Below are 16,882 nucleotides of genomic sequence, written 5' to 3'. Positions count from 1 at the left end.
GGGACCCCGTTTGCCTGGACAAAAATGTCCGAAAAAGTGACATTGTCGGCAAAAAGTTTGACAGAGAACGTTCTGTCAGAAATGAAATTTTGTATAAAACAAGGCAAGTTTCCACGTAATCCGAAAGCATAAAGTTTTCTGAGTAGGCCATATCGCCATGTCATGTCGTAGGCTTTTTCTATATCTAAAAATACTGAAATCAAAAAATCTTTTTTGGCAATTGCCTCTTGAATATGACTGTCCAGCTTTACTAGTTGATCGAGAGTTTGGCGTCCCTTTCGGAAGCCGCACTGCTCGTCAACTAGTAAATTACTGCTATTTAAAAAATGCAATAGCCTACTGTTAACAATTCGTTCCATGACCTTGCATAAGCAACTTGTCAACGCAATTGGTCGGTAGGAGATGGCAGTTCTGGGATTACCCCCTCCTTTCAATACAGGAATGATGTGGGCGAAGTGCCATGAGTTTGGAAAAGTGTGGCTTTTCCAAATTTCATTGTACACTTCTAGCAACTTAATCATGTCATCATGATTAAGATGCTTCATCATCTCATATCGAATCTCATCGGGGCCCGGGGATGTTCCTCTACAGGCTTCTAGGGCTCGGACAAGCTCATTCATTGTTAGGTCTTTATTATAATCAAAGTCATCTCCTGTGGCAAAGTGAATAGGTTGCAGCTCAGCGGCTTCCTTGGTGGGCAGGAAAGCAGGATGGTAGTTTGCTGAGCTGCTTGTATAAGAGAACTGCCTGGCGAGTACATTAGCAATGTCTTTTGGTGAATCGAAATTTATTCCCTCGTGGATGATGTTTTTAATTTTGCAGGATGTTTTGTTTTTATTAATTTTTTTGACAGTGGACCAAACCTCTGATATTTTTGTATTACTATTGATTGTAGAGACAAAGCTACGCCAGGAGTCTCTTTTAGCTTGTCTAATTACTCTACGAGCCCTAGCTCTTGCTAGTTTGTAGTTGCAAAAGTTCTCATTATTGATGTTATTTTTGAAAAGCCTGTAGGCCTTATTGCGTCGGCACAGCGCCCTGCGGCAATCTGGTGTCCACCATGGAACTCTATGCTTAACGCTATCTGTCGAAGTTTTAGGAATGGATAGCAAAGCTGCTTCTAAAATCGAATTCTGAATATTGTTTACTTTATCATCAATGGTTTCTCCAACAAGTTCGAGCTTGACGCTCCTTGTGAAGGCGACCCAGTCTGCTCTTTTTATGTTAAATTTAGGCGCTGAAGGCGTTCTTGCTGTGTCGCATGAATATTTAATCAAAATAGGAAGATGATCGCTTCCCAACGAGTCGTCAATGGTGTGCCACAGGCACTTGGCTGCTACTGATGACGAGACCAGTGATATGTCTATAAAGCTCAAATTCCCGGTATTATCGTCTACCCGTGTTGGGCTACCATCGTTCAGAAGGACTAAATCAGAGTCGTTAATCAGCTTAACTACTTGCTCACCTCTACCATCCGCCCGCAGGGAACCCCATAATGTATGATGAGCATTAAAATCACCTAAAATTACTTTATTTTGTGGCAGACTATCCTGAAGAGCAAAGAGCTCATCATAAATTACCACTTTATCAGGGGGACAATAAACCGAACATGTAGCCAGATACGTGTTATTGATTTTTACTTTGCATGCGACAACCTCCAAAGTAGAATCAATAATCACTTCTGTAAAAGGGAGGCTTTGGTGGATGTACATGGCGACTCCGCCTCCACCCCTACCCTCACGATCCTTCCGACACAAATGGTAGTTTCTGAGTGATACGACCTCGTCGCAGACGAGGTTGTTTAAGTGTGTTTCTTGTAAGACTATAATATCGGGAGCATAGGACGAGGCTAATAATCTGAGGTCGTTTACTTTAGATCTAATACTTCGACAGTTCCATTGTATAATGGTTAACGCGATGATTACGTTTTATGGGGTTTGGAAGTGCCTTGTCCGCCAGTTTTAATTTTCTTTTTCTGGGAGGGAGGTTCGTCCTCCTCTCCCTCGCTACCCAGGGGCCTCCCATGGGTATTTTTGGAGACAGTAGCCTCCATGTCCTGCGTCTCGCTGCCAGGGAGACGCCCGGTGGAGGATGATCTGCTTCGAGAAGCAGACCAAACACCAGACGAAGTCCTAGCAGGAGCCGCCTGGACGAGAAGGTGCGATCCAGACTGTGTTTTGGTATCATCCTCATTATGATGCTGCTGCTTTTGCTGGGTTGATTCAGCAATTTGTTGAATTGTATCTTTCAATTCTTTGATTTGACTCATTAATTCCTTGACCGTTTCCTTTAATTCAGCAATTTCTTTATCCTTAGCTGCAAGTTCCTGACTGATGCCGTTTGCACTGGAAGTGTTGTTAGTTGCTGCTGAGGCGTAGGAAGTATTGGGTTTGCTGGTCAAACCTTCAACTTTCCTCTTGGCTTCACGGTAACTAACATCATGTCCTCTCATGTATGCTAATATTTCAGTCTCCTTCTTCAAGCTGCTGCACTCGGCAGAGCCAGATTGATGGGGACCTCCACAGTTAGCACACTTGAGCGTTTTCTCAGTACATACAGCAGTGTCATGTTCTCCAGCACATTTACCACAAGTAAATTTACTAGTATCTTTGTCATTGCATCGTAATGAGGTGTGTCCAAATTTTTGGCATCTATTACAGCGCATAGGTTTTTGAATGTAAGGTCGCACTTGGACACGTTCATATCCAACCGTGACATACTCAGGAATTTTACTCGAAGCAAAAGTCAAAAAGCACAATCCGGTTTTTGTTCGCACATTCCCGTCTTTCTTGGTCATGCAGTTCACGTCCACTACGCTTTGGTCCTTCATATTTTCCAGAATTTCACTCTCCTCCATTGTCCTCAAATCCCTGCTAAAGATTACTCCCTTGCAGGTATTGGGGCCAATGGGGATAGTTACGTTGACCTTCAAATCATGAATCTGCGTCAGTTTAAGCAAGTCCTTAATCTGGGAGTTGAATTGCACTTTTACAAGGAGGCTACCATCTCGCAATTTCTTGACAAAATCAAAATCGCCGTCCACTTGACCATCAAGGACCTTCTTGATGATGAAGGGGCTCACATTCAAAAGCGATTGATTTTCATTCACGCATTTGACAGTCAGATACCTTGCATTCTGTGGAGGGATGGAGAAGAATCGTCGTTCACGTTTGTCAGCAGTAGGGGTTCCGTTGTTCAAGGTCGTATTGGTCGTAGGCGAGTCATGGGTCGTCCCTCCTCCTTGAGGAGGAGGAGGGTTGTTAGCCGCGGGATCAATCATACTGGGTATCGGACCGAGTCCGACCCCTGGGCCCGTGCCCGTTGTCCTGAAGGGACCAGTTAACCCTTAACTATCGTTGAACAACCTAACAGCAATAGCTAAGAGAAGAGTGTGGCAGTTTCCGTCCTCTACCCCCCCAGTGGAAGCCTGGTTGCGTTCTCCAGTACCACAGAGGGATCGAGTTATGTGGAAGACACCTCCTTACCGCCGAACTTGCCTAGTGCGAAGGGCGGTAATTCGATGCCCACCCCCCAAGCGAATACGGGAGCCCACAAGGGTACTCCGGTAGGCTCAGGGAAGTCACATGAAGAGAGGAAGAGAATTCAGAATAAAGAGAAAAGTGCGCCCAAAGGACGCCCCAGACTACTGGGCCTCCCTACCCAGGGGTCAAGGCCCGTAAGGGCTGCCCTGGTGTAGAAGAGAGCTGCGGGTCTGAGGTGGGGTGCTGACTACGCCTACTGTAGTCTCGTGTGACCTGCAAAATCAATGCACTGAAGGTGCAGGCAAAGCACAAAATGCTGAAAAAATCAGATTTACTCTACGTAAATTACGTTAAAAAACTCAGAAGCAATAGCGCCGAGCGAGACGAGAGGCCCCGGACACCAGGGTAGCTCCTGTGGCACAAGGCTTGGGTCTATTGCTGCTGCGTCTGAAAAGAGAGAGGTCCGAGCTGGTCAAAGTCTCGTACACGTTCTTCTTTCTTTCTTTGTTGGATTTCTTGGCTATCAACCAGCGGCATGTGGCCAAGGTTATTAAGCCAATGGATCCTATTTATTCTATCAATCTATATAAGGTCATAAAGTTTTGTCTCCCTTAAAAAAGTGATTACTTTACTGATGATCTTTTCGTCATCTGATAGAAGATTTGATGTTATAAAATCTTTGTTTTTTATTCTTAAGTAATTTATGAGTGGCTGTCTATGGATATTGTAGGTTGGGCATATTGTAAGGAAATGGTTTATTGTGAGGATGGTGGTACAGTGAGGGCATCGTGGAGGAAATTTTTTTTCTATATAGGGAGTGAGGTGGGTAAGCTTGGTAGAGTTGACCCTAAGACGGGCCAACACCACCTCCTCCCTTCTTTCCTTCCTGTGGGATGTGTCCCACAGTTCAATAGTGTTCTTGAACTTGTGTGTGATTTGGAGGTTGGTCCACTCACTTTGCCACAGGAGATGTATTTTTGCTTTTATAAGAGACACAAAACACCTGAGATCTGTACGAACTATGGTAGTGTCCAGATCGCCAGTTGACCCGGCTAGTTTGTCAGCCTGTTCATTACCATGAATACCAGTGTGACCTGGTACCCATATTAGCTTGATTGATTTGTTGGCACCGTGTAACTTACGAATGATATTACCCAGCAATTCATTTTTAGTGGTTTCTAAGGATTTAATAGCTTTAAGTGAACTTAATGAATCGGAAAAAATGACTATTCTATCGTGGGTCGTCGATAGTGCAAAATCAATGGCTTTATCAATGGCAAAAAGTTCAGCAAGAAAAATCGATGTATGATTCGGCAGTCTAAACTTTAGTTCACATTCAGTCGACCATACACCCGCACCTACACACTCATCTGTCTTGGAGCCGTCGGTATATATATGAAAAAAGGATAGATGTTTAATAAGGATCTCTCTGAACCTCTGGCGTACCTCACCCTCCGGCGCCATGGCCTTGGCTGATGGAAGCCAGGCTTCCATAATAGAAAAATTGGGGGTTTCCCATGGCGCTATATTTGACTTAACCAGGGTATCGATGGTAGAGAGATCTATACCGACTTTCTCGACGAGGTCGTGGAGTCTCGTGGCAAAGGGCCTAGTGCCTCCATTGCCATTAGGGTGGCTCGGGTCTCGAGCCACCTTTGCGGCATAGGTCAGTGCTAACTGGCCGCGTCTGAGTCGGAGGGGAGGTACTCCTGACTCCACCTCAAGACGCTCGATCCGAGTACATTTTAGGGCTCCAAGACACACACGCAAACAAGCATTCTGCACAGCATCCAATCCTTTCAAACTTGTTTTCGATGCCGAACCATACACGATTGACCCATAGTCTACTTTAGACCTAATCAGGGCTTTATATACCATTAGCAAAGACTGTCTATCAGCTCCCCATTTATTACCAGAAATGCACTTTAATAAATTTAGTGCTCTTTGACATTTATTCTTTAATTGACCAATGTGGTCTTTCCAATTGAGTCTACTATCAAAAAGTAGCCCAAGAAATCTTGCAGAATTTTGAATAGGTATTGGGTGGTTGTCTAGAGTTAGCCTGATATTCGGCTTCCTCCTATGTGAAAAAATTACCCCAATACTCTTTCTAATGGAAAACTTAAAACCCCACTGGAGGCCCCAGTTATGAATCATATCCAGTGCCAATTGGATGCGATTTGCTGAGAATTCTGCATTATTGCTGGAATGCCATAATGCACAATCATCAGCGTACAGTGAGTATTTAAGATTCCGAGGAGGAGCTGGTAAGATGTCATTGATCATACATAGAAATAGAGTTGGTGACAAGACACTTCCTTGTGGGACCCCGTTTGCCTGGACAAAAATGTCCGAAAAAGTGACATTGTCAGAAAACAATTTGACAGAAAACGTTCTGTCAGAAATGAAATTTTGTATAAAACAAGGCAAGTTTCCACGTAATCCGAAAGCATAAAGTTTTCTGAGTAGGCCATATCGCCATGTCATGTCGTAGGCTTTTTCTATATCTAAAAATACTGAAATCAAGAAATCTTTTTTGGCAATTGCCTCTTGAATATGACTGTCCAGTTTTACTAGTTGATCGAGAGTTTGGCGTCCCTTTCGGAAACCGCACTGCTCGTCAACTAGTAAATTACTGGAATTTAAAAAATGCAATAGCCTACTGTTAACAATTCGTTCCATGACCTTGCATAAGCAACTTGTCAACGCAATTGGGCGGTAGGAGATGGCAAGTCTGGGATTACCCCCTCCTTTCAATATGGGAATGATGTGGGCGAAGTGCCATGAGTTTGGAAAAGTGTGGCTTTTCCAAATTTCATTGTACACTTCTAGCAACTTAATCATGTCATCATGATTAAGATGCTTTATCATCTCATATCGAATCTCATCGGGGCCTGGGGATGTTCCTCTACAGGCTTCTAGGGCTCGGACAAGCTCATTCATTGTTAGATCTTGGTTGTAATCAAAGTCATCTCCTGTGGCAAAGTGAATTGGTTGCAGCTCAGCCGCTTCCTTGATGGGCAGGAATGCGTGATGATAGTTTGCTGAGCTGCTTGTATGAGAGAACTGCCTGGCGAGTGCATTAGCAATGTCTCTAGGTGAATCCAAGTTGTTACCCTCTTCAATGATGTTATTTATTTTAAAAGAGGTTTTTTTCTTATTGATTTTATTGATAGTGGACCAAACCTCTGATGTTTTTGTGTTGCTGTTAATAGTAGAGACAAAGCTCCGCCAGGAGTCTCTTTTTGCTTGTCTAATTACTCTACGAGCCCTAGCTCTTGCTTGTTTATAATTGCAAAAGTTCTCATTTGTGATGTTATTTTGGAAAAGCCTGTAGGCCTTATTGCGTCGGCACAGCGCCCTGCGGCAATCTGGTGTCCACCATGGAACTCTATGCTTAACGCTATCTGTCGAAGTTTTAGGAATAGATAGCAATGCTGCTTCTATAATCGAATTCTGAATATTGTTTACTTTATCATCAATGGTTTCTCCTACAAGTTCGAGCTTGACGCTCCTTGTGAAGGCGACCCAGTCTGCTCTTTTTACGTTAAATTTAGGCGCTGAAGGCGTTCTCACTGTGTCGCATGAATATTTAATCAAAATAGGAAGATGATCGCTTCCCAACGAGTCGTCAATGGTGTGCCACAGGCACTTGGCTGCTATTGATGAAGAGACCAGTGATATATCTATAAAGCTCAAATTCCCGGTATTATCGTCCACCCGCGTGGGACTACCATCATTCAGAAGGACTAATTCAGACTCGTTGATCAGCTTAACTACTTGCTCACCTCTACCATCCACCCGTAGGGAACCCCATAACGTATGATGAGCATTGAAATCACCTAAAATTACTTTATTTTGTGGCAGACGTTCCTGAAGAGCAAAGAGCTCATCATAGATTATCACTTTATCAGGCGGACAATAAACTGAACATATAGCCAGATACGTGCCATTAATTTTTACTTTGCATGCGACAAACTCCAAAGTAGAATCAATAGTCACTTCTGTAAAAGGGAGGCTTTGGTGGATGTACATGGCGACTCCGCCTCCACCCCTACCCTCACGATCCTTCCGACATAAATGGTAGTTCCTGAGCGATACGACCTCGTCAGAGACGAGGTTTGTCAAATGAGTTTCTTGGAGAACTATAATATCGGGAGCATAGGACGAGGCTAATAATCTAAGGTCGTTTACTTTAGATCTAATACTTCGACAGTTCCATTGTATAATGGTTGACGCGATGATTACGTTTTATGGGGTTTGGAAGTGCCTTGTCCACCAGTTTTAATTTTCTTTTTATGGGAGGGAGGCGCCTCCTCTCCCTCGCTTCCCGGGGACCTCTCACGGGATGGTTTGGAGACAGAAGCCTCCATGTCCTGCACCTCCTGGCGAGGGAGACGACTGACAGACTGCGACCTGCTTCTCTCTCGAGAAACCGATCGCGAGCCAGACGAAGTCCTCACAGGAGTAGCCCGGACGGGAAGGTGCGCTCCGGACTGTGATTCGGTGTCTGCTTCCTTAAGATGTTTAGGCTGGGTTGATGCAGCCATTTGATCGACCAATTTTGTCAGTTGATAAACTTTAATATTTAATTCTTTAACGGTTTGTTTGAGTTCGGCAATTTCCTGATCCTTAGCTGCAAGCTGTTGACTGATATCACTTGTACTAGGGTTGTTGCTAGTTACCGCTGCAGCATAGGAAGTATCGGGTTTGTGTGTCAAACTTTCCACTTTCCTCTTAGCTTCAGTATAACTAACTTCATGCTTTCTCATATATGCCAATGTTTCAGTCTCCTTCTTCAGGATGCTGCACTCGGCAGATCCTGAATGATGGGGACCTTCACAGTTAGCACATTTAGAAACTTTGCTAGTACATGTGATGGTGTCATGGGCTTCAGCACATTTACGGCAAGTGAATTTAGTAGAATCTTTGTCAATACATCTTAATGAGGTGTGTCCGAATTTTTGGCATCTGTTACAATGCATTGGCTTTTGGACATAAGGTCTTACTTGTACACGTTCATAACCGACGTTGACATATTCAGGGATTTTATTCAAGGCAAAAGTCAAAAAACACAGTCCAGTTTTCGTTCGCACATTCCCGTCCTTCTTGGTCATACAATGAACGTCCACTACGTCTTGGTCCTTCATGCTCTCAAGAATTTCACTTTCATCCATCGTCCTCAAATCCCTGTGAAAGATTACTCCCTTACAGGTATTTGGGCCAATAGGAATAGTTACTTTTACTCGAAGATCATGAATTTGCGTCAGCTTAAGTAAATCCTTAATCTGGGAGTTGTATTGTACTTTAACAAGGAGGCTTCCATCTCGCAATTTTTTAACAAAATCAAAGTCGCCGTCCACTTGACCATCAAGGACCTTTTTGATGATAAAGGGGTTCACGTTCAAAAGCGACTGATTTTCATTCACGCATTTGACATTCGCGAACCTTGCATTCTGGGTGGGGATTGTGAAAAGTGGTCGTCTCGTCTTGTCATTAGTGGGGGTACCATTGTTCGTCATCAGATTAGTCGTAGAAGGGTCTTTAGTCGTCCCTCCTCCTTTAGGAGGAGAAGGGGTAGCCGGGGTATCACTCATACTGGGTATCGGACCAGGTCCGACCCCTTTACTCAAAATCGTAGTCCTGATGGGACAAAAAACCTCTTAACTTTTGTTATCAACCTAACAGCAATAGCTAAGAGAGTAAGGCAGTTTTTCGTCCTCTACCCCCTCAGTGGAAGCCTGGTTGCGTTCTCCAGTACCACAGAGGGATCGAGTTATGTGTGGGACACTTCCTTACCGCCGAACTTGCCTAGGCGAAGGACGGTAATTCAATGCCCACCCCCCAAGCGAATACGGGAGTTCCGAGGAACTCCGGTAGGCTCAGGAAAGTCACATTATAAGGAAGAGATTTCAGGACCAAAGAAAAAGTGCGCCCAAATGACGCCCCAGACTACTGGGCCTCCCTACCCAGGGGTCAAAGCCACAAGGGCTACCCTGGTGTAGAAGAGAGCTGCGGGTCTGGGGTGGGGTGCTGACTACTACTACTGTAGCCTCGTGTCACCTGCAAAGCAAGAGCACTGAAGGTGCTGGCAAAGCACAACAAATGTTCTGCAATTACAGGATTTTACTTTACAGCTATTTACGTTAAGAGAACTCAGGAACAACAATGTCCAGCGAGACAAGAGGCCCCGGGCTCCAGGGTAGCTCAAGTGGCACAAGACTTTGTACTTGTTGTTACTGCGTTTAAACAAGGTGTTGCCTCATCAAGAGTTCGAACACGAGTGCTCGTACACTTTTCTTTCTTTTCTTTGTTGGATTTCTTGGCTATCAACCAGCGGCATGTGGCCAAGGTTATTAAGCCAATGGATCCTATTTATTCTATCAATCTATATAAGGTCATAAAGTTTTGTCTCCCTTAAAAAAGTGATTACTTTACTGATGATCTTTTCGTCATCTGATAGAAGATTTGATGTTATAAAATCTTTGTTTTTTATTCTTAAGTAATTTATGAGTGGCTGTCTATGGATATTGTAGGTTGGGCATATTGTAAGGAAATGGTTTATTGTGAGGATGGTGGTACAGTGAGGGCATCGTGGAGGAAATTTTTTTTCTATATAGGGAGTGAGGTGGGTAAGCTTGGTAGAGTTGACCCTAAGACGGGCCAACACCACCTCCTCCCTTCTTTCCTTCCTGTGGGATGTGTCCCACAGTTCAATAGTGTTCTTGAACTTGTGTGTGATTTGGAGGTTGGTCCACTCACTTTGCCACAGGAGATGTATTTTTGCTTTTATAAGAGACACAAAACACCTGAGATCTGTACGAACTATGGTAGTGTCCAGATCGCCAGTTGACCCGGCTAGTTTGTCAGCCTGTTCATTACCATGAATACCAGTGTGACCTGGTACCCATATAAGCTTGATTGATTTGTTGGCACCGTGTAACTTACGAATGATATTACCCAGCAATTCATTTTTAGTGGTTTCTAAGGATTTAATAGCTTTAAGTGAACTTAATGAATCGGAAAAAATGACTATTCTATCGTGGGTCGTCGATAGTGCAAAATCAATGGCTTTATCAATGGCAAAAAGTTCAGCAAGAAAAATCGATGTATGATTCGGCAGTCTAAACTTTAGTTCACATTCAGTCGACCATACACCCGCACCTACACACTCATCTGTCTTGGAGCCGTCGGTATATATATGAAAAAAGGATAGATGTTTAATAAGGATCTCTCTGAACCTCTGGCGTACCTCACCCTCCGGCGCCATGGCCTTGGCTGATGGAAGCCAGGCTTCCATAATAGAAAAATTGGGGGTTTCCCATGGCGCTATATTTGACTTAACCAGGGTATCGATGGTAGAGAGATCTATACCGACTTTCTCGACGAGGTCGTGGAGTCTCGTGGCAAAGGGCCTAGTGCCTCCATTGCCATTAGGGTGGCTCGGGTCTCGAGCCACCTTTGCGGCATAGGTCAGTGCTAACTGGCCGCGTCTGAGTCGGAGGGGAGGTACTCCTGACTCCACCTCAAGACGCTCGATCCGAGTACATTTTAGGGCTCCAAGACACACACGCAAACAAGCATTCTGCACAGCATCCAATTCTTTCAAACTTGTTTTCGATGCCGAACCATACACGATTGACCCATAGTCTACTTTAGACCTAATCAGGGCTTTATATACCATTAGCAAAGACTGTCTATCAGCTCCCCATTTATTACCAGAAATGCACTTTAATAAATTTAGTGCTCTTTGACATTTATTCTTTAATTGACCAATGTGGTCTTTCCAATTGAGTCTACTATCAAAAAGTAGCCCAAGAAATCTTGCAGAATTTTGAATAGGTATTGGGTGGTTGTCTAGAGTTAGCCTGATATTCGGCTTCCTCCTATGTGAAAAAATTACCCCAATACTCTTTCTAATGGAAAACTTAAAACCCCACTGGAGGCCCCAGTTATGAATCATATCCAGTGCCAATTGGATGCGATTTGCTGAGAATTCTGCATTATTGCTGGAATGCCATAATGCACAATCATCAGCGTACAGTGAGTATTTAAGATTCCGAGGAGGAGCTGGTAAGATGTCATTGATCATACATAGAAATAGAGTTGGTGACAAGACACTTCCTTGTGGGACCCCGTTTGCCTGGACAAAAATGTCCGAAAAAGTGACATTGTCAGAAAACAATTTGACAGAAAACGTTCTGTCAGAAATGAAATTTTGTATAAAACAAGGCAAGTTTCCACGTAATCCGAAAGCATAAAGTTTTCTGAGTAGGCCATATCGCCATGTCATGTCGTAGGCTTTTTCTATATCTAAAAATACTGAAATCAAGAAATCTTTTTTGGCAATTGCCTCTTGAATATGACTGTCCAGTTTTACTAGTTGATCGAGAGTTTGGCGTCCCTTTCGGAAACCGCACTGCTCGTCAACTAGTAAATTACTGGAATTTAAAAAATGCAATAGCCTACTGTTAACAATTCGTTCCATGACCTTGCATAAGCAACTTGTCAACGCAATTGGGCGGTAGGAGATGGCAAGTCTGGGATTACCCCCTCCTTTCAATATGGGAATGATGTGGGCGAAGTGCCATGAGTTTGGAAAAGTGTGGCTTTTCCAAATTTCATTGTACACTTCTAGCAACTTAATCATGTCATCATGATTAAGATGCTTTATCATCTCATATCGAATCTCATCGGGGCCTGGGGATGTTCCTCTACAGGCTTCTAGGGCTCGGACAAGCTCATTCATTGTTAGATCTTGGTTGTAATCAAAGTCATCTCCTGTGGCAAAGTGAATTGGTTGCAGCTCAGCCGCTTCCTTGATGGGCAGGAATGCGTGATGATAGTTTGCTGAGCTGCTTGTATGAGAGAACTGCCTGGCGAGTGCATTAGCAATGTCTCTAGGTGAATCCAAGTTGTTACCCTCTTCAATGATGTTATTTATTTTAAAAGAGGTTTTTTTCTTATTGATTTTATTGATAGTGGACCAAACCTCTGATGTTTTTGTGTTGCTGTTAATAGTAGAGACAAAGCTCCGCCAGGAGTCTCTTTTTGCTTGTCTAATTACTCTACGAGCCCTAGCTCTTGCTTGTTTATAATTGCAAAAGTTCTCATTTGTGATGTTATTTTGGAAAAGCCTGTAGGCCTTATTGCGTCGGCACAGCGCCCTGCGGCAATCTGGTGTCCACCATGGAACTCTATGCTTAACGCTATCTGTCGAAGTTTTAGGAATAGATAGCAATGCTGCTTCTATAATCGAATTCTGAATATTGTTTACTTTATCATCAATGGTTTCTCCTACAAGTTCGAGCTTGACGCTCCTTGTGAAGGCGACCCAGTCTGCTCTTTTTACGTTAAATTTAGGCGCTGAAGGCGTTCTCACTGTGTCGCATGAATATTTAATCAAAATAGGAAGATGATCGCTTCCCAACGAGTCGTCAATGGTGTGCCACAGGCACTTGGCTGCTATTGATGAAGAGACCAGTGATATATCTATAAAGCTCAAATTCCCGGTATTATCGTCCACCCGCGTGGGACTACCATCATTCAGAAGGACTAATTCAGACTCGTTGATCAGCTTAACTACTTGCTCACCTCTACCATCCACCCGTAGGGAACCCCATAACGTATGATGAGCATTGAAATCACCTAAAATTACTTTATTTTGTGGCAGACGTTCCTGAAGAGCAAAGAGCTCATCATAGATTATCACTTTATCAGGCGGACAATAAACTGAACATATAGCCAGATACGTGCCATTAATTTTTACTTTGCATGCGACAAACTCCAAAGTAGAATCAATAGTCACTTCTGTAAAAGGGAGGCTTTGGTGGATGTACATGGCGACTCCGCCTCCACCCCTACCCTCACGATCCTTCCGACATAAATGGTAGTTCCTGAGCGATACGACCTCGTCAGAGACGAGGTTTGTCAAATGAGTTTCTTGGAGAACTATAATATCGGGAGCATAGGACGAGGCTAATAATCTAAGGTCGTTTACTTTAGATCTAATACTTCGACAGTTCCATTGTATAATGGTTGACGCGATGATTACGTTTTATGGGGTTTGGAAGTGCCTTGTCCACCAGTTTTAATTTTCTTTTTATGGGAGGGAGGCGCCTCCTCTCCCTCGCTTCCCGGGGACCTCTCACGGGATGGTTTGGAGACAGAAGCCTCCATGTCCTGCACCTCCTGGCGAGGGAGACGACTGACAGACTGCGACCTGCTTCTCTCTCGAGAAACCGATCGCGAGCCAGACGAAGTCCTCACAGGAGTAGCCCGGACGGGAAGGTGCGCTCCGGACTGTGATTCGGTGTCTGCTTCCTTAAGATGTTTAGGCTGGGTTGATGCAGCCATTTGATCGACCAATTTTGTCAGTTGATAAACTTTAATATTTAATTCTTTAACGGTTTGTTTGAGTTCGGCAATTTCCTGATCCTTAGCTGCAAGCTGTTGACTGATATCACTTGTACTAGGGTTGTTGCTAGTTACCGCTGCAGCATAGGAAGTATCGGGTTTGTGTGTCAAACTTTCCACTTTCCTCTTAGCTTCAGTATAACTAACTTCATGCTTTCTCATATATGCCAATGTTTCAGTCTCCTTCTTCAGGATGCTGCACTCGGCAGATCCTGAATGATGGGGACCTTCACAGTTAGCACATTTAGAAACTTTGCTAGTACATGTGATGGTGTCATGGGCTTCAGCACATTTACGGCAAGTGAATTTAGTAGAATCTTTGTCAATACATCTTAATGAGGTGTGTCCGAATTTTTGGCATCTGTTACAATGCATTGGCTTTTGGACATAAGGTCTTACTTGTACACGTTCATAACCGACGTTGACATATTCAGGGATTTTATTCAAGGCAAAAGTCAAAAAACACAGTCCAGTTTTCGTTCGCACATTCCCGTCCTTCTTGGTCATACAATGAACGTCCACTACGTCTTGGTCCTTCATGCTCTCAAGAATTTCACTTTCATCCATCGTCCTCAAATCCCTGTGAAAGATTACTCCCTTACAGGTATTTGGGCCAATAGGAATAGTTACTTTTACTCGAAGATCATGAATTTGCGTCAGCTTAAGTAAATCCTTAATCTGGGAGTTGTATTGTACTTTAACAAGGAGGCTTCCATCTCGCAATTTTTTAACAAAATCAAAGTCGCCGTCCACTTGACCATCAAGGACCTTTTTGATGATAAAGGGGTTCACGTTCAAAAGCGACTGATTTTCATTCACGCATTTGACATTCGCGAACCTTGCATTCTGGGTGGGGATTGTGAAAAGTGGTCGTCTCGTCTTGTCATTAGTGGGGGTACCATTGTTCGTCATCAGATTAGTCGTAGAAGGGTCTTTAGTCGTCCCTCCTCCTTTAGGAGGAGAAGGGGTAGCCGGGGTATCACTCATACTGGGTATCGGACCAGGTCCGACCCCTTTACTCAAAATCGTAGTCCTGATGGGACAAAAAACCTCTTAACTTTTGTTATCAACCTAACAGCAATAGCTAAGAGAGTAAGGCAGTTTTTCGTCCTCTACCCCCTCAGTGGAAGCCTGGTTGCGTTCTCCAGTACCACAGAGGGATCGAGTTATGTGTGGGACACTTCCTTACCGCCGAACTTGCCTAGGCGAAGGACGGTAATTCAATGCCCACCCCCCAAGCGAATACGGGAGTTCCGAGGAACTCCGGTAGGCTCAGGAAAGTCACATTATAAGGAAGAGATTTCAGGACCAAAGAAAAAGTGCGCCCAAATGACGCCCCAGACTACTGGGCCTCCCTACCCAGGGGTCAAAGCCACAAGGGCTACCCTGGTGTAGAAGAGAGCTGCGGGTCTGGGGTGGGGTGCTGACTACTACTACTGTAGCCTCGTGTCACCTGCAAAGCAAGAGCACTGAAGGTGCTGGCAAAGCACAACAAATGTTCTGCAATTACAGGATTTTACTTTACAGCTATTTACGTTAAGAGAACTCAGGAACAACAATGTCCAGCGAGACAAGAGGCCCCGGGCTCCAGGGTAGCTCAAGTGGCACAAGACTTTGTACTTGTTGTTACTGCGTTTAAACAAGGTGTTGCCTCATCAAGAGTTCGAACACGAGTGCTCGCTCGTACACGATGTTTGTTTGTTTGTTTGTTTGTTTGTTGGATTTCTTGGCTATCAACCAGCGGCATGGGGCCAAGGTTATTAAGCCAATGGATCCTATTCATTCTATCAATCTATATAAGGTCATAAAGTTTTGTCTCTCTTAAAAAAGTGATTACTCTACTTATTATTTTTTCATCATCTGATAATATATTTAACAGTGTGAATTCTTTATTTTTAATATTAAAATAATTTTTGAGGGATTGTCTGTAGTATGCATATTTTGGGCATACTATAAATATATGATTAAATGTTAAGTTGGTGTTGCAGATCTGGCATCTTGGGGGATAACTTTTTTCAATGTAGGGAGTGAGGTGGGTAAATCTTGAGGCGTTGACCCTAAGGCGGGCCAACACCACCTCCTCCCTTCGGTCTTTCCTGTGGGATGTGTCCCACAGGTCTATTGTTTGCTTGACTGTGTGTGAGTGTGAGGTTGGTCCACTCACTTTGCCACAGGAGATGTATTTTTGCTTTTATAAGAGACACAAAACACCTGAGATCTGTACGAACTATGGTAGTGTCCAAATCGTCAGTTGACCCGGCTAGTTTGTCAGCCTGTTCATTACCATGGATACCAGAGTGACCTGGTACCCATATTAGTTTGATTGATTTGTTGGCACCGTGTAACTTACGAATGATATTACCCAGCAATTCATTTTTAGTGGTTTCTAAGGATTTAATAGCTTTAAGTGAACTTAATGAATCGGAAAAAATGACTATTCTATCGTGGGTCGTCGATAGTGCAAAATCTATGGCTTTATCAATGGCAAATAGTTCAGCAAGAAAAATCGATGTATGATTCGGCAATCTAAACTTTAGGTCACATTCAGTCGACCATACACCCGCACCTACACACTCATCTGTCTTGGAGCCGTCGGTATATATATGAAAAAAGGATAGATGTTTAATAATGATCTCTCTGAACCTCTGGCGTACCTCACCCTCCGGCGCCATGGCCTTGGCTGATGGAAGCCAGGCTTCCATGATAGAAAAATTGGGGGTTTCCCATGGCGCTATGTTTGACTTAACCAGGGTATCGATGGTAGAGAGATCTATACCGACTTTCTCGACGAGGTCGTGGAGTCTCGTGGCAAAGGGCCTAATGCCTCCATTGCCATTAGGGTGGCTCGGGTCTCGAGCCACCTTTGCGGCATAGGTCAGTGCTAACTGGCCGCGTCTGAGTCGGAGGGGAGGTACTCCTGACTCCACCTCAAGACGCTCGATCCGAGTACATTTTAGGGCTCCAAGACACACACGCAAACAAGC

This window comes from Penaeus chinensis, chromosome 32, assembly GCF_019202785.1.
Source record: "Penaeus chinensis breed Huanghai No. 1 chromosome 32, ASM1920278v2, whole genome shotgun sequence".
In the NCBI taxonomy this organism is placed as follows: domain Eukaryota; kingdom Metazoa; phylum Arthropoda; class Malacostraca; order Decapoda; family Penaeidae; genus Penaeus; species Penaeus chinensis.
This window is presented reverse-complemented; position numbering follows the sequence as displayed.